The sequence below is a fragment of the Nomascus leucogenys genome, chromosome 12 (assembly GCF_006542625.1).
Source record: "Nomascus leucogenys isolate Asia chromosome 12, Asia_NLE_v1, whole genome shotgun sequence".
Lineage (NCBI taxonomy): Eukaryota > Metazoa > Chordata > Mammalia > Primates > Hylobatidae > Nomascus > Nomascus leucogenys.
Genome location: NC_044392.1, coordinates 9062502 through 9080926, shown reverse-complemented (window position 1 = coordinate 9080926; position 18425 = coordinate 9062502). Strand labels below are relative to the sequence as shown.

At 44.5% G+C, this 18425-nt stretch overlaps 1 protein-coding gene across 10 annotated transcripts in view; it reads right to left on the bottom strand.

Annotated features, from left to right (window-relative positions):
- CAP1 (cyclase associated actin cytoskeleton regulatory protein 1) overlaps positions 1-12219 on the bottom strand; it is a 30973-nt gene extending 18754 nt beyond the window's left edge. For 4 of the 10 annotated variants that reach the window (XM_030823539.1, XM_030823538.1, XM_030823545.1 and 1 more), the window contains exon 1: positions 12024-12219. The gene's annotated coding sequence lies outside the window, so the exon portion shown is untranslated. The other 6 variants (XM_030823536.1, XM_030823544.1, XM_030823542.1 and 3 more) reach the window with 3 other exon arrangements.
- Between the last annotated feature and the right edge of the window lie 6206 nt (positions 12220-18425).

The following is an 18425-nucleotide window of genomic DNA, read 5'->3' as shown; positions in this document are numbered from 1 at the left end:
CCATTCTCCTGCTTCAGCCTCCTGAGCAGCTAGGACTACAGGCGCCCGCCACCACGCCCGGCTAATTTTTTGTATTTTTAGTAGAGACAGGGTTTCACCATGTTGGCCAGGATGGTCTCGATCTCCTGACCTCGTGATCTGCCCGCCTCGGCCTCCCAAAGTGCTGGGATTATAGGCGTGAGCCACTACGCCCGGCCAATTTTTTGTATTTTTATTAGAGACAGGGTTTCACCGTGTTAGCCAGGATGGTCTCAATCTCCTGACCTGGTGATCCGCCTGCCTCGGCCTCCCAAAGTGCTGGGATTACAGGCGTGAGCCACCGCACCTGGCCAGCATCTTCCATTTTTCTGCTTTCAATTTTCTCCACGGAGGCCAACTTTTTTTCAATCACATTCAGGATAGATGAGACATATTTGGAAAGGAAGTTTAAAATAAGGCTTCTCAGGCCAGGCATGATAGCTCACACCCACAATCCTAGCACTTTGGGAGGCCGAGGCAGGAGGATGGCTTAAGGCCAGTTCAAGACCAGCCTGGGCAACATAGCAAAATCTCATCTCTTTTATTTAAATAAATAAATAAATAAGGCTTCTCCCAAACACAGAAGTATCAGAGCAGAGAATTGTAAGTCTGCCTAATCTTGCTCCTTGCCATTTCTAATTGTCAATAACCAAGAACTATACGTAAACCTCCACAAATGAATGTCCGGATTCCCAACTACTTAAGCATTCATTATAAAAGCTTCAGAAACAGAGGTGGTAAAAATTACACAAGTCCAAATAAAATTAGAAGACTGAGGCCTCAGTCCCATGCTATACATACTAACTGTGTAACTTTACACAGTCACATAATGAATTATAATCCTCATCTAGCATACATAGATATAAGGATCAAAGGAGGTGATTTCATAGATACGAATAATCACTTCAGAAGCCTTAAAATGCAATTCGAATGTAAAATGTTAGCACTACATATTATGTACTGGAATATAGGCTCAAGAAGGATGGGAATTTATCCATTCTACCTCCCGCACTCACTCTATCTCCCAGCACCTAGAAAAACTAGGCACACAGAAGATGCTAATAAAATCAAAGTGCTTAGCATTGTGGGCCTACTGAAGAAATAGAAGACACATGGTCCCTCCCCTCCAGAAGCATTCATATTGGTTAGGACAACAAAATAAAATGTGAATGGAATAAATACTGTAGATTATATTTGTTAAAGTTTTTTGGCTTTTATTTAAAAAACAAAACAAACAAAAACAGGCTGGGCGCGGTGGCTCACACCTGTAATCCCAGCACTTTGGGAGGCCAAGGCAGGCGGATCACGAGGTCAGGAGATCGAGACCATCCTAGCTAACACTATGAAACCCCGTCTCTAATAAAAAAAAAAAAAATTAGCCAGGTGTGGTGGCAGGAGCCTGTAGTCCCAGCTACTCAGGAGGCTGAGGCAGGAGAATGGCATGAACCCGGGAAGCGGAGCTTGCGGTGAGCCAAGATCGCACCACTGCACTCCAACCTGGGCGACAGGGCGAGACTCCATCTCAAAAAACAAAACAAACAAAAAAAAAACAGGGTCTGGCTCTATTGACTAGGCTGGAGGGCAATGGTGTGTTCACAGCTCACTGCAGCCTTGACCTCCTGGCTTCAGCCTCCTGAGTAGCTGGGCCTACTGGGACTATAACTACATGCCACCATGCCTGGCTTTTTTGTGGGTGTGTATGTGTGTGATAGAGACAGAGTCTCACTATGTTGCTCGGGCTAGTCTCAAACTCCTGGGCTCAAACAGTCCTCTTGCCTCAGCCTCCCAAAATGCTGGGATTACAGATGTGAACCATGACGGCCAGCCTATATTTTTAAAAGTTTTATTATGGGAATATCCAGTTGGATTAGGGAAAGTTAAATTATCAGCCTATTCTTGCAGATTTTTCTTCACAGAATGTTGTTGCTATGGTTCTGAATTACATAAATTACTACATGCTCTGAGAGTTCAGAGGAAATCAATGAGGACTGGTGGTAGTTTGGTTTCAGGAGGGAAGTGAGGCATCTTGAAGAAGCAAGAGAAAAAAGGGAAGCCATTCCAGAGCAAGTTAAAAGCAAAAAAGGAGACCAAGCAGGCTATGCACAGAAAATGTGAGTGGGTTAGCCTACATAGAACGTGGAGTATTATAGGGAACAAGGATGCATGAGCAAGCTGGGCCAGATTATGGAGGGCACTGAAAGGCAGGGAAAATTTAAATTTGATGTTGTGATCAATGTGAAGCCATTCAAGGGTTTTGAGTGAAAGAATAATATGATGAAAGCGAAGAGCTTACAAGTACTGTCTGATAAACAGAACGGGATGTGGAGATAAGTGATGATATTAGGGTCTAGAAAGTTAGGTTAAAAGCTATTATTCATCTAGCTGTAAAATAAGGCTACTACAAAAGATATTTGTATTTATTTATTATTATTGTTATTTTTTGAGATGGAGTCTCACTCTGTTGCCTAGGCTGGAGTGCGATGGCATGATCTCAGCTCACTACAACCTCCACCTCCCAGGTTCAAGCGATTCTCCTGCCTCAGCCTCCCGAGTAGCTGGAACTACAGGCATGCACCACCACGCCCTGCGAATTTTTGTATTTTTAGTAGAGACAGGGTTTCGCCATGTTGGCCTGGCTGGTCTCGAACTTCTGATCTCAGGTGATCCACCCGCCTTGGTCTCCCCAAAGTGCTGGGATTACAGGCATGAGCCACCGTGCCCAGCCTACAGAAGATATTTCAAAGGAAAAAAATCCACAATATTTGGTATTTAACCAAATATTGGAACAAAATGAAAAGAATCAATTAACCTGTAAATAATCATCTTTAGGCAATTAAGAGACCAGCACCTGAATTAAGTGCTGTACAGAATATAAAAGAAAGGTAAAATAGTTTATCTGTCCTAAGGGAGTCTAGCAGGAGAGACAAAGCTACCTTCTACTGACTCACTGGCTCTCAGGATTAGAGGGATTCTAGAAATCATCTTGTAAAAACACCACCTTATGCCAGAACAGTCCTTTCAATTAGCAATTAGGCAGCCTCTGCTCAAACACCTTCAGTGATGGAGAACCCGAGACTTCTGGAGGCAGTCCATTCCATTCAAACAGCTCAAAGTATTAAAAAGTTCTTCCTTATATGGAGGCAAATCTGCCTCCCTGCAACTTCCACCCACGAATCTTGGTTCTGCCCTAGGAGGTCACATGAAACAAGTGTGCATTAAACTGAGAACAAGTACTAACTGTATGGTACTGACTGTGAGCACAGTAGCATTCAGAGAAGGGAGGCAAAGATGACTCCAGATTTGCAAATATGGGGGCCTTAAGAGAATAATGACATTATAGGCAGAAATGGGTTGTGGCATGTTCTAGTTAGGGCAACAAGATGAGGTCAGTTTTGGATATGCTGAGTTTGAAAAGAAGACAAAGCTTCTAAGTGGGAATGACTAGTGAGTATTTAGAAATAAAGCCTGGGAAAGAATCAAGACTGGAGATAATGTTTGCAAATCATTGGCAAAGAACTGTCATGAAGTCATGAGAATAGACAAGTTTTTGGAGGGATATCGTGCATAGTAAAAACAGACTATGAGCTTGATTCTCCAGCAATGTCTATTGTGGTTTGAAACCAAAAAAAACAGGCCAGGCGCAGTGGCTCAGGCCTGTAATCCCAGCACTTTGGGAGGCTGAGGCGGGTGGATAACCTGAGGTCAAGAGTTCGAGACCAACCTGGCTAAAATGGCGAAACCTCGTCTCTACTAAAAATACAAAAATTAGCCAGGCATGGTGGTGCATGCCTGTAATCCAAGAAATCATCTTGTAAAAACACCACCTTCTGCCAGAACTGAGGCACAAGAATCTCTTGAATCCAGCAGGCGGAGGTTGCAGTGAGCTGAGATCGCGCCACTGCACTCCAGCCCAGATGACAGAGAGACACTCTGTCTCAAAAAAAAAAAAAAAAAAAAAAAAAAAAAAAAAATCAGAAATGGCTAGTGATTCCTGCCAAAGCTGCTTCATACTCTCATACTTCTAACAACTTAACCCAATTCCTTCTGCCTATTCAAGGAAGTCATTCAGAAGTAAATGGAACCAGGTTATGCGTGCAGTTCTTGTTGCATCCCACCAGGCAATTAAGATAGTAGCATGAATTTCTACTTGAGTAGGAAGTTGCTATGCTTGAAATGTTTTCTACTTTGTCCCATAGTTGTTTTTCTAAGTCATCATCCTTAAGTAAAATTGAAAATAAAGCACCCATACAAATCAGCCTGTCTACTATGGTAGCCCAATTGATTTGCTTCAAAATGCTTCTCTTGCCTTAATTTTGTAATCCTGTTCCTGAGGTTTTATCCTAAGAAAGTAAATCATAATGTGAGAAAAGTGATAAGCATGAAGATGTTTGCTGCAATGTTAGATCTACTGCTCTATCTGTATCTAACTTGGACTTCTAATTACAGGGGAATAGCTAAATGCAGTGTGGAAAAAAACTTGAACACAAAATTTACAATATTTATCACATTTGGGTGATGGGGTTTTTGACAATTTCTACCTGTTTTCCAAACTTTCTTTTAACATATAAATTTTTATAATAATAATAATCTCTACTTGAGTATCTCTTCTAAATTACCACTAAACTATGTAGTAGTTAGTTCTACTTCTAATAAATTCTTATCACGAGGTTTTAACATGTCACAAAGTAAAACCTACACATGCTACCAGAAGATACAAGTTGGCTTGTTTAACACAGAAACCAAATAACAGGCACCACTTTGCCCCAGTAAAGATGCCATCTAGGCCGGGTGCAATGGCTCATGCCTGTAATCCCAGTGCTTTGGGAGGCTGAGAAGGGCAGATCACCTGAGGTCAGGAGTTCAAGACCAGCCTGGCCAACATGGCAAAACCCCGTCTCTACTAAAAATACAAAAACAAAAAAATTAGCCAGGCGTGATGATGGGTGGGTGCAATGGCTCATGCCTGTAATCCCAGCTACTCAAGAGGCTGAGGCAGGAGAATTGCTTGAACCTGGGAGGTAGAGGTTGCGGTGAGCCAAGACAGAGCAAGACACCATCTCAAAAAAAAAAAAAAAAAAAAAAAAAAAAAAAAAATGCCATCTAAATCTAACCCAAATCAGGAGCCACTGTTCTTCTCTAAGCATTTGGTTTCACTGATTAAACCAATGACATTTAGTGCCTGAGTCACTGCCACCTGAGGTTTAGATTTAAAAAGGCCTTCTTCTAGGGAGGGAAGGAATCCAACCCAACATCAACACCTGTCTCCTGTTCCCTCCTTACACATGTCCTCTATCTGAAACTCCAGGAGTGAGTAAAGTTAGTGTATTAAGTGAAATTAGACTTGGAAACCAGCTGTTTCAATGTCTGGAGCAAACAGGTAACTTTGTGTGGTCATGGGTTCTCTTCTCTCGTATGTTCAAAGAATATTATAAAGACTAATTCCACAGGGCATTCAGCAGTCCCTTTCTACTTCTACATGTTTTATAGCGTGTAAGGGAAAACCGCATTGGCTGATTTCAGCCTGAATAGTTGCTTTAATAAAACAGCATTTCCCACTCTAATATATAAAGATGGATTCAAGGATGACGTTTGTCCTTAGCCATGATTCATCTACAAGTAGAAATATGGAAAGACTGTAAGTCTATAATTAAGTATAGGAATTTCAATGCACTCTGGAGGAAAAAAACAAAACAAAACAAAGCAAGTCTGCTCCTTCCATTAAACATTTCAACTATTTTCCAGCCAAATGGAAAAGTTTGGCACAAAAGGTCTGGTAATACAAGGCAAACAAAGCAGCACTGTAGCTGAGGCATATTTTTAGAACTTTGTTTTTATCAGGTTAACATATAGTACATCAAGGAGAAATAATTTCATGGTGAATGCTGTAGCTGCATTAATTTAAAGTTATGAAACTACAGTCATGCATTACATAATGACATTTTGGTCAATGATGGACCACAAAATCAACAGTCGTCCCATAAGATTATAATACCCTATTTTTACTGTACTTTAAAAATGTGGCCAGGCGCGGTGGCTCATGCCTGTAATCCCAGCACTTTGGGAGGCCGAGGCTGGCGGAACACAAGGTCAGGAGTTTGAGACCAGCCTGGCCAATATAGTTAAACCCCATCTCTACTAAAAATACAAAAATTAGCTGGGCATGGTGGTGCACACCTGTAGTACCAGCTACTCGGGAGGCTGAGGCAGAAGAATTGCTTGAACCCAGGAGGCAGAGGTTGCAGTGAGCCAAGATCGTGCTACTGCACTCCAGCCTGGGCGACAGAGTGAGACTCCGTTTCAAAAAAAAAAAAAAGTTTAAATAAACAAATACACTGTGTTACAAACTGCCTACAGTATTAGATACAGTAACATACTCTACAGGTTTGTAGCCCAGGAGCAATAAGTTACACCATGTGCAGTATCATCTAAATTTGTGCAAGTACACTCTATGATGTTCCCACAATGATGAAATCACCTAATGACAGATTTCTCAGAATGTATCCCTGTCATTAAGCAACACGTGACTGTATAATTTTATCAACTAAAATGTGAATAACTCCATAAACTATATGCAACTTTAGTGTTTGGTTGTGTTTTTTTTTTGAGACGGAGTCTTGCTCTGTCACCCAGGCTGGCGCAGATCATGCAGTGGCGCGATCTTAGTTCACTGCAACCTCCGCCTCCCCGGGTTCAAGTGATTCTCCTGCCTCAGCCTCCCTAGTAGTTGGGATTACAGATACATGCCACCACACCCAGCAAATTTTTGTATTTTTAGTAGGGACGGGGTTTCACCGTGTTGGCCAGGCTGGTCTCAAACTCCTGACCTCAGGTGATCCACCCGCCTTGGCCTCCCAAAATGCTGGGATTACAGGCGTGAATCACCACGCCCAGCCTATATGCAACTTTAAAATAAATGATAGTCCCTGTCCACTAAAACCAAGCACTCTAAATACAAGGAACACGAACAAAACAGGAATTTACATAATTTTCAATACAGAGAGGGAAATCTGCTGACTTACACTGTCAACAAGAAGCTTGCTTCTAGTACTTAAATCAGTGGCATTTCTCTTAAGAGCACATCTGCCAGGTGTGGTGGCTCATGCCTGTAATCCCAGTGACTCAGGAGACTGAGGCCAGAGAATCACCTGAGGCCAGGGGTTTGAGACCAGCCCAGGCAACACAGTGAGACGCTGTCTCTGAAAAAAATCAAACATTTGGCCGAGTGCGTGGTGGCTCATGCCTGTAATCCCAGCACTTTGAGAGGCTGAGGTGGGTGGTTCCCTCGAGGAGTTCGAGACCAGCCTGGCCAACGTGGCAAAACCCTGTCCATACTAAAAATATAAAAATTAGCTGAGTATGGTGGTGTGTGCCTCTAGTCCCAGCTACTCAGGAGGCTGAGGCAGGAGAACTGCTTGAACCCAGGAGGTGGACACTGCAGTGAGCCAAGATCACGCCACTGCACTCCAGCCTGGACAACAGAGCGAAACTCTATCTCAAAAAAACAAAAAACAAAAGAAAGAAAAAGAACTGTAGTCCCAGCTACTCAGGAGGCTGAGGCGAGAAGATTACTTGAGCCCAGAAGTTTGAGGTTGCAATGAGCCATGATTGCACCATTGTACTCCAACCTGCACACCCAGAAGTTCCTTGAAGGAACAGTAATTTCTTGAAGCTTCAACAGAAACAAATGATTTTCATTCATTGCAGGATACTGAGTGCTTATCATGTACCATCGACTGTGCTAAGTACGGCTATGGGGCCTGCCCTCACAGAATTTAGTTGGGGACATTGTACAATCATAGCTATGATACTTTCTAATGCAGCAATTCTCAACCAGGGGCAATTTTGTCCTCCAGGAGACATATGGCAATGTCTGAAGACATTTTTGGCTGTCACAACTGAGGAAGTCTTACTGGCATCTACTGGGTAGAGACAGATGCTGCTTAACATCCTACAATGCACAGGACAACTCCATAATAAAGAATTATATGGCCCAAAACGTCAATTGTGCCAACGTTGAGAAACCCTGTTCTAATTTAATAAGGAGCATAGGGAGGTGCAAAAGGTTAAGTAAAATGCTAGTTCAGGACTTTCTAAATTAGAAAGTCAACCTGTACCGGCTAATAAAAATTAAGATAAGGGTCTAAACTGTAGAGAATTCTGTAAGATGGAAAAAAGAGTTCAGAATTTATTCTTTGTAAATAGGAAGTCAGTGAAGAGTAACAAGATGAAAAATGCTTCTTCTTAGAGAACTTTAAAAAGATTAGTCTGGTTGTCATAGAGAAGCTGAAGTATAGCTCATGAAAGCCAGGTTAGCACAAATAAAGAAAGAAACTGATGGCAACATTTCAAAGGAATAATCACTAGGACTGGGTAAGATACCGCTCAAGAACTCTCAGATTTCAAATCTCAGCATTAAATTTCAAACCAGAGGTTCAGCTTCCAGTGACACTTTGCATTTGCTTAAGTAAAAAAAAATTTGATTCACAATGCTTCACAAAAAACTGAAAAGAGGAAGTCACCTTTTTTTTTTTCCTGTAGAGACAGGGGTCTCACTATGTTGACCAGGCTAGTCTCTAACTCAGCCTCAAGAAAGTCACTTTTTAAAAGCTAAAAAAAAACTGCAACCAGGAAAAAGGGTAAGAATAAAAGATCATCCGTAGGTTGGAAACAAAACATTTTACAGACTCAATAGCTAACCTCCAAAGCAAAAATATATTCACTGAATCTTAAGAATATCACCACTTTTGGTTTGCACATCAGGCTGTATTCTACAAAGTACTTTCACTGCTACCATTTTATTTAAACTTCTCTGAGATATCAATTATGCCCGCCCAATTGAGGACGCATTTCTGGAAAAAGCGAGAAATTTTCTTTTTTCTTTTTTCCTTTTTTTTTTTTTTTTTTTTGAGACAGAGTCTCACTGTCACCCAGGCTGGAGGGCAGCAGTGCAATCTCAGCTCACTGCAACCTCCGCCTCCCAAGTTTAAGCGATTCTCCTGCCTCAGCCTCCCAAGTAGCTGGGACTACAGGCGTGAGCAACCATGCCCAGCTACTTTTTGTATTTTTAGTAGAGATGGTGTTTCACCATGTTGGCTAGGATGGTCTTGAACTCCTGATCTCAAGTGATTTGCCCACCTCAGCCTCCCAAAGTGCCAGGATTACAGCAGGCGTGAGTCACTGTGCCCGGCCCAGAAATTTCTTTATGCTGGACCTGGGCAAATCAATTAGCAAACTGCCAACCACAAAATCAAATCCAAACAAATTCAACAAGGCATTAAAAGCCCTTCACCCCAGGTGCGGTGGCTCACACCTGTAATCACAACACTTTGGGAGGCTGAGGCAGGCGGATCACGAGGTCAGAAGTTCGAGACCAGCCTGGCCAGCATGGTAAAACCCCGTCTCCACTAAAAATACAAAAATTAGCCGGGCGTGGTGGCACGCTCCTGTAATCTCAGTTTCTCGGGAGGCTAAGGCAGGAGAATTGCTTGAACCCGGGAGGTGGAGGTTTCAGTGAGCCGAGATTGTGCCACTGCACACCAGCCTGGGCAACAGAGCAAGACTCCGTCTCAAAACAAACAAACAAACAAAAAGCCCTTCACAACTTGGCCGACATCTAACCTTTTTTGCAGTCTGGTCTTCTGCAAAACTCCAGGCCCCTGGACAATTTAGGCCCTCTCCTGCCTCTGTATCTTTACTCTTGCTGTTTCCTTTAGCTGACCCACCTTATTAGACATCTTTGCCTGGATGTGCTACAAACACCTCAAACTAAAAACATTCAAAATGCATTTTTTCCCATGTCACTTCCCTAATTTACCTCTCATACTCTTTATCTGAATGGTACTACCCATTCAGTTCCCTAAGCCCGAAAGCCAGGCAATCGCGCTATTCTTACCTCTTCATTCCCATAATCAGCCTCCAATTCTACGGATTCTATCTTCTTAATATTGCTCACATCTGATCCCTCCTCTCCATTCCCATTTCCACTGTCTTAGTTCAGGCCACGTCTACAGCAAGCTTCCAAACACTGTTTTACTTCCCCATAAGGCTGGTCCCTTCCTACTTGACAGAATGAACTTTCTGAAATATAAATCTGACGACATCATTTTCCTGCATAAAACCCTTCAAAGCATCTCTATAGCTTTCAGGGTAAAAATCCAAATTCCTTAGCATGACTTACAATGTCCTCCACGTATGACCGACCTGACCACATCTCACTTCCTCCACTTCCCCAACCATTACTAGAATTCCAGTCACACTGAACTCGTCATGGTCTTTCAGCTGTCCGGTTCTCCAGGTCCTTGCACCTGTAGTAGTCTCTGCCTGGAAATCCCTTTTCCGGATTCCCTATGTCGCTAAATAAATATTTCAAGAGTTAGCCTCCCATTTCCTCCTGGAAGCCTGGACACCTGTCTCAGGTATTTCTCCACTATGCTCTTATAGCCCTGTGCTATGCACTATGACACTGTAAGCCATCCCTCATTTACTTGTCTATTTCCTCTCCCACTGTAAACTCCAGAAGAACAACTGTATTCTTCGTCACAAAGGCTGTCTCATTAAAATGTGCCTCATACATATTAAGGTCTTAATAAACGTCTGGTGGGGCCAGGCACAGTGGCTCACGCCCATAATCCCAGCACTTTGGGAAGCTGAGGCGGGGGGCGGGGGTAACACCTGAGGTCAGGAGTTCGAGAGCAGCCTGGCCTTCATGGCGAACCCCCATCTCTACTAAAAATACAAATAAATTAATTAATTAAATAAAAGTCTGGTAAATGATAAATGTGCTGATATGCCACCGGATTTTCACTTGAAGAGAGAGCCCCACAAAGAGCTTCAACTGACACAGTTCTGATGCTAACCTGTCTCAAATGTTCTCATTCCCCTCTTCGAACACATTCCTATTTATCCTTCAAAATTCATCTTAAAAACTCTGCTTCTTCAGAAGGGCTTTTCCTGAACCCCTTGTTACATACTTTCAGAGCACCCTGTTCTTTCCTAACACTCATCAACATTTATAATTACTTCTTAAACATCCCTGCAAACACTGCTAGCTCCACGCGGGCAGGGTCTACATTGTTTTGTTTTAAAGCTGCATTCCCCGCATCTGGGAAAATGCTGGCACAGAATAAACACAATTTGTTACGCTGAATTTAATCCTGTGGGGTCAGCAGAGATCTCCACTTAAAAGATGAACAAAAGGAGGCTCAAAGAAATTTAAGGCACCTGTGGCCACAGACACTTAGCACTGAGGCCAGACCAAACCTGAGCCGTCTGATTTCAGGTCCAGAAGTACACACCTTCAATGTCAGCCTGGCTTTTCAAAATGAGAGCAGCAGCCGAGGAGGAAAAGGAGGATATCTGCCTGTAAATACAAGGATTTGCCCGCCTTTCTTTTAAAAACTCCCTAGGCATTTCAAACGGCTCCATTTGGGAGGAGGGAAAAAGAAAAAGTTCCACGCAGCGGTGGCCTTTAACCTGCAGCAGCCTGCGGGGCAACACCGACCAGAAGACCATCCCAAGTTAGAGAGGTTCCAAGCAACATGGGAAGAACTGGGGCTGGTTATCTAAGGAACCAGGATCACGATTCCGATTCTTTTCCTCACTCGCTATATATCTCAGACTAGCCTCTTCTCTAGGGATCAATTTACCTATCAGTGCAATGGGAGCATCAAGAGGAGACAGGGAAGACTCTCCGATCTCAGAGGCTCCTTCCAGTCAGAGCACCTCAGGAATCAGGCCTCCGCTGAAGCTGATGAGCAGCGCTGCGAAATCGGGCAGAGGCGCCTCCCCGGGGCAACCGGACTCAGCTGCTCACCCCGGCCCCACCTCAAGAGACCGCGCCCAGGAGTCCGGGTCGGCCTGAGGGCCTCAGCCCCGGCCCTCCCGGCAGGGTTCACGACACGCGTGTAGGCCAGAAGGGCCATTAACAACACCAGGGGCCGATGGGCCCCGGAAGGGACCCCAATCCCTACCAAGCTGCACACCCTCACCTCAGAGTTCCGCCTCACCTCCGGACTGCGATCAGCCGCTCTCCGCTTCCGGCAAGAACCGCCCAGCAATCTCCGCGCGACCCACTTCCGGGCCCTCACTGGGCGCGGCGCCCCCACCGGAAATGAGCCGCCGGCTGAAGCGCTAGGCTGGCCCGCGACTGGGCAGGAAGTCTCACCGCCCCGCTCGTGACTCCGCCCCTGTTCGCCACGCCCCGGAGAGAGCGGCCCGGCTCGCACAGAGGGCACTTGGGAAAGAGCCCCGCCCCCAAGGCGGGAGCGACGCGAGGAGGGCTGGCTCACAAGAGAGGCCAAGCCCTCGTCCGCTTTACCTACCCGGAATCGCCCCCGAGGCCAGGGCCCAGGAAGGGCAGAAGTCCCTGGCTAAGCTCCTCTCTGGAAAGAACACAAGAGTGACCAGTTCCTCTATCAGTTTGGTCTCAATGGCAGAGGCCGGTTCCTTTAAGCTGCAGTCCGTAAAGGGTCTTGGAACGACTGGGGGGCCAGGATTCTCTGAGTGCGGGAATCCGGGCGGCCGTCAGCTCTCGGTGGGGATCGAGGCCAAGCTCCGCCTGTCTCTGGGCGTGCATACCTCGGTTTCCCCGTTTGTGACATGGGAAGGCAATTAGTCTGGACATTGTTGTGGGAGGACTTACGGAGACTGGGCGCAAGGCGTGGGGGTCAGTGAGGGCGCGGTGGGTCAGCCCCAGCCCGGCTGGCAGTCGCGGGGCTGGGAAGGTAGGGAACCTTCCGCTCTCACCGCACTTCCTGTTTGGTCGGTGTGTTCTGTGACCATAGATGGTCAGGTCTGGGGCCGCGCGGAAGCCTCCGCCCTGTGGTTTTGGAGCCCTTCCTCCCGGCGCGCAGGGTGCGGTCCCCGAGAATAAGATGAGCAGAATTAAAGCAGATCCTGCACCTACTCTGCTGAAATCCGGCTTCTGAGGCAGCCTCGCCCTGGGCTGGGTGGGTTCAGGCGGTTGCTACTCGGTTCAGGGGAGGTTACGCACGGTGGCTGCCGCGCGCAGGGGAGGCTTCGCTTCCGTGCTCCTTGGGCCGGGAGATCCGATCTTTGTTCCCTGAAGACTCACACTCTCCAACGGGTCATTATCCTCCCACAAAGATTTATTTCTAGAAAAAATTGGCGAGTGCCACAGTTCCCGCCCCTTCAGCTGAACGACTGTGGCAGCTCCGTGTTTCAAGTTGAATGCAGGCGTTATGTGCCAGAGTCAATCATTCAACAAATAAAGTTCTTATAATAACAGCTACCATTTACTGCACGCTGACTACTTGCCAGGCCCATGCTGAGTTCTTCAAGCGTATTTTCATTTACTCCTAATAGCAACTCTCGGTGGTAGGTACCATTATGCCCTCTGGTTTTCAAATGAGGAAGCTGAATAACTTGCCAAGGCCAGAAAGTAACTGTTGAAACTTTGAAGGAAACACATCTGACTCTAAATCCCATGAGCTTAATTAGCCCCTGTGATAGACCATACTGCAGTCATTTGAGGCAGTTTTGAGGCGGTGAATGCCTCTGGATCTGAAGACACTGGGTTCCAGTGCTGGCATAGGCCCTCTACTAGGGGTCAGACTTTGGTCAAGTTACTTTGGACGGGTTACTGGGCCTCTTCCTAACTATATGGCTCCCAACATGTTTAAAAGAACATGACAACATGAAAACATATGGTATAAAAGTCATAGTATATTTTAAATATTGACATTTAACTAAAAACACTCTCACACACACACAAACTCTAACTTTATTTGGACATAATCTTTGACTCTGCATTTAGTTCTTCTAAATCTTTCTGGATTAGAGACAGAAGGAACATAGACCATACATGCATTCTAGAGGAAGAGGAGAGAGAAGAGGAAGCAGGAAGGAGAAGGAAGAAAGTTTCCTCATCAGATGGGGAATATTCATGGGGCTGTAATGAGAAACAGAAGCAGTAATGTATATGAAACCACTTTGTAAAATGCTTCATTATAAAGAATGCACACATGACTTAAGTTACAACCCCTGCCCTAAGGAATGTCCAGTCTTTTAAGAAGTCTAGATACATGCATTTGTAACTCCAGTAAGAGATTGGAAGATAGTTTAAGAATATACGTCACATGAAGGGCTGGGCGCAGTGGCTCACACCTGTAATCCCAGCATTTTGAGAGGCCGAGGCGGGCAGATAATGAGGTCAAGAGATCAAGACCAGCCCGGCCAATATGGTGAAACCCCGTCTCTACTAAAAAATACAAAAATTAGCTGGGCATGGTGGCACGCACCTGTAGTCCCAGCTATTTGGGAGGCGGAGGCAGGAGAATCGTTTGAACCCGGGAGGCGGAGGTTGCAGTGAGCTGAGATCACGCCACTGCATTCCAGCCTGGGTGACACAGCAAGACTCTGTCTCAAAAAAAAAAAAGAAAGAAAGAAATTTGTATTATTTATAAATTACCCAGTCTAGGTATTTTGTTATAGCAACAGGAATGAATTAAGACACCATATATACATTCTCATTCAATACTGCTTTTCCTTCCTGGCAGGTATTACAATCCTCGTTCATTATTTGTGCAATTATCTTTTAATATCTTCCTCTCCTATAAGTTGCTTCCTCCCAATAAGTCCTTGTTTGTCTGGCACAAAATTGATAATAAGTATTTCTAGTAAAAATTGACTAAATGAAAAAGGTGAGAGGGGCCAAGGTGGCTCTCAGACTTGGCATGTGGGGAAATGGAAGGTGTAAAAAGGATTGGATCTGGGTTTGGGGGTTTTCAGCCTCAGTCCTCAAAATCCAGCCTAGGAAGAGAAAGAGAAGAAGGAATTCAATTAATCAATTTACAAGCAAGAATTGCCAGCAGAGAGTTGATTGATTCTCACACATTCCCCCTCTTCATGTATTATTGCCACTTTCTTATGGCCTGGATTTCAGCACATTCTGAACCTGCAGAATCACTTTGTTTCTGAGGGAGCCACCCAAGTTTCCTCTTTATCTCTCAGGGTTTCAGATACAGAAGTCTGGCGGTTCATCTGGAGCCTTTCCCAGCCTGACTCAGAGGACTGCCTGCATCTGTGCAACCTGGCTCAGAGCCTGTCTACGTTTGGGCAGAGCCTATATCCCCCTGCCAAATGGGCTAATGACAGACAACAGTCTGTGTGACCCTATCTTTCTTCACCTCCAAGGGTATGGCCCCAGATTTCAGCCTCAGATAGGGGATCAGGCCCAAAAATTAGGATTTGGCAAAAGAAATAGCCGCAATATAGAAATATGATTAAGATCTGGCTTCGGGGTCACTCTGAAACTGAATCCCAACTCTGCCAACTGTGTGATCTTGGAGTTATCCTCATTTAACCTCAGAGAAGATATTAATACCCATCTTAAATGGTTGGTAGGAATTAGGACAGAAAACTAATAAAACACTTGGCTCACAGTAAACACTCAATAAGTAGTAACAATTATTATTAAGTATAGAGAATCTCTTGTCTGTTTCCCTGGCAAAGGCCTTCAGAAAGCAAAATAAGGTCTAAAGTGTCAACATACTGGATAGTGCCACCAGAACTACTACTACTGTCCCATCCCCAGAAAGTTTTCCCACAGTCCCTGCTTCTTTATATTGCTTTTTTTTTTTTTTTTGAAACAGAGTCTCACTCTGTCACCCAGACTGGAGTGCAGTGGCATGATCTCAGCTCACTGCAACCTCCACCTCCCAGGTTCAAGCGATTCTCCTGCCTCAGCCTCCAGAGTAGCTGGGATTATAGGCACACACCACCATGCCCGGCTAATTTTTGTATTTTTAGTGAAGAGTGGGTTTCACCATGTTGGTCAGGCTGGTCTCGAACTCCTGACCTTGTGATCCGCCTGCCTCAGCCTCCCAAAGTGCTGGGATTACAGGTGTGAGCCACCATACCTGGCCTTTTTTTTTTTTTTTTTTTTTTTTTTAGTAGACAGAATCTTGCTCTGTTACCCAGGCTGGAGTGCAGTGGTGTAATCATAACTCACTGCAGCCTTGAACTTCTGGATTCAAGTGATCCTCCCACCTCACCCTCCAGAGGAGTACCTGGGACTACAGGCGCATGCCACCATGCCCAGCTACTTTTTGTATTTTTTGTAGAGCTGGAATCTTGCTATGTTGCCCAGGCTGGTCAGGAACTCCCGGCCTCAAGCAATCCTCCTGCCTTGGCCTCCCAAAGTGCTGGGATTACAGGCATGAGCCACTGCACCTGACCTGTATTGTGACCTTTGGACTCAAAGTTAGGCCAGGTGCCGTGGCTCATGCCTGTATTCCCAGCATTCTGGGAGGCTGGGGTGGTAGGACACTTGAGCCCAAGAGTTCAAGACCAGCCTAAGCAACATAGTGAGACCTCATCCCAAGGAAAAAAAAAATTAAATAAAAAAACCCACAAAAGCAAAATTGGGCCTGTGCCCTTGGCTGTAAATGAGACCAAATAAATCAGTTAGGAATGTGAATGCTTTTGCCCACAGATAACGGAAAACTTGACTGTAGTCACTTTTTTAAAGTCAGTTTTTCTCACATACAAGAAAAATGAAGGTAGGCAGTTTTACTGGCTTAGTAATGTCAGAGCTGATATTTCTGCGATTCACTTCACCTTACCCTTGTGGTTGCAAGTTGGCTGTTGCAGCCCTAGCACCATCAAATCATGTTTAAGGGACAAGGAAAGAGGAAGGGGAACGTGCAGCGTTTGAAATGGGAAAGCTGACGTTTTCTAAGGAACCCACAAAGCATACCCTGCTTCCTGTCTCATAGCCAGATCTAACAGCAAATACTTCAGCTTTTTTGCCCGAGAGGAACACATCTGAGACACATTTCACGGTGTTTTTGAGGGACCCCAGCGGGCCTAGCCCAGTTGTCCATAGCAGTAACCACTCACTAACAAACCCAAGTTAGCTTTTCTCCTTTCCCTAACTTACTTGTGTTAGGGAATCCAAATTAAAGAGAATGGAATTGGCTGAGTCTGCTACATGCGGAAAGTGACAGTGAGCATTGCCAGCTTTGATAGCGTAAGGTGCATGCTCACCCTCTGTCTCTCTCTCTCTCTCTCTCTGTCTCTGTCTATGTTTGGGATATTGTCCAAACATACAAAGGGGTTACAGATTCTGAATGTACAATAAGAATGGTAGGTGTCCACTATAATAAACCCTTGTGACTGCCTGACATCGAAATAACCCTTCTTTCTCTACTTACACTTCAAAAAACAAAACAAAACTCCAAACTGAAACAACCCTCCCTTTATAACCTAAATTGTACTCACTATACTCACCTTGTACCCCCCAAAAAGAAATTATCTCAAATCCTCATCCGTAACCATCCAGTAACAAGTCCAGGATCTCTGAATAATGTTCATTCTTTCTCCAGTTCATAATAATCCTACCTCAATAGTCTGTATGGACTGAACTTTATTTATTTATTTATTTATTTATTTATTGAGATGGTGTCTCACTCTGTCGCCCCGGCTGGAGTGCTATGGCTTGACTTCACCTCACTGCAACCTCCGCCTCCTGGGTTCAAGTGATTCTCCTGCCTCAGCCTCCCAAGTAGCTGGAATTACAGGCGTGTGCCACCATGTGGACTGGACTTTAAAGTTAACCACTATAACATGCCACACCCTATATATATTCGTGGGAGAAAGGGAAATGAAAGGAGAAAAAAAATTGATACAACATGTAGATATTTAACTGGCTTGGCGAAAAACTTTCTGTAACTGATCACAAAGCCTTGGTGATCTTTGACTTCATATATCCACTACCCATTCTATATCCTCTGTCTTCAGCCAGCACCTCAGTTCACTAGGGTCATAGAGATGGAAAGAGAAAGAGGCATGAAGAAGGCATGCCACTGTCCTAAACGTCCTGATCCAGAAATGGGAAATATTAATTTCACTTACATTTCATTGACTAGAACTTAATCATATAGCTTCTGTTTGGGGCTATAACTGAGTTTCCTATAGGTGACCAAACCCTCTTTCTTGTGGGATTGGAGACCTTGGTGGTCCAACCTGTATAATATTTTCACAATTTTCCATTAATTTTTAGCACTGGATTTAGAAGAAGTAGGAGGTACCCCTAGTATTCTCTGGGTTATATGCATAATCCTACAAGCTATTTTATAGTGACATTTCTCTTTTACCTTGAAAATAGACCCATTTACCTGAGCTAACCATCATAACCGGTGCAGGTTAAGTTTAACATCAGGCTGTCCATGGGAGATAGCCCTGATTTGTAGCAATTGGCAATTTTTGTGGTGTAAATACTCTCACTACAATCAATTGTAAGCTACCAAGGTTATGTCACTGAATGTAGAGTTGAGAAAAATGCACTGTGGTATGCAGAACTATGGTGCTCCAAAGATGTGCACATCCTAATCTTTGGGACCTGTGACTATCTTACCATAAATGGGAAAGGGGACTTTGCAAATGTA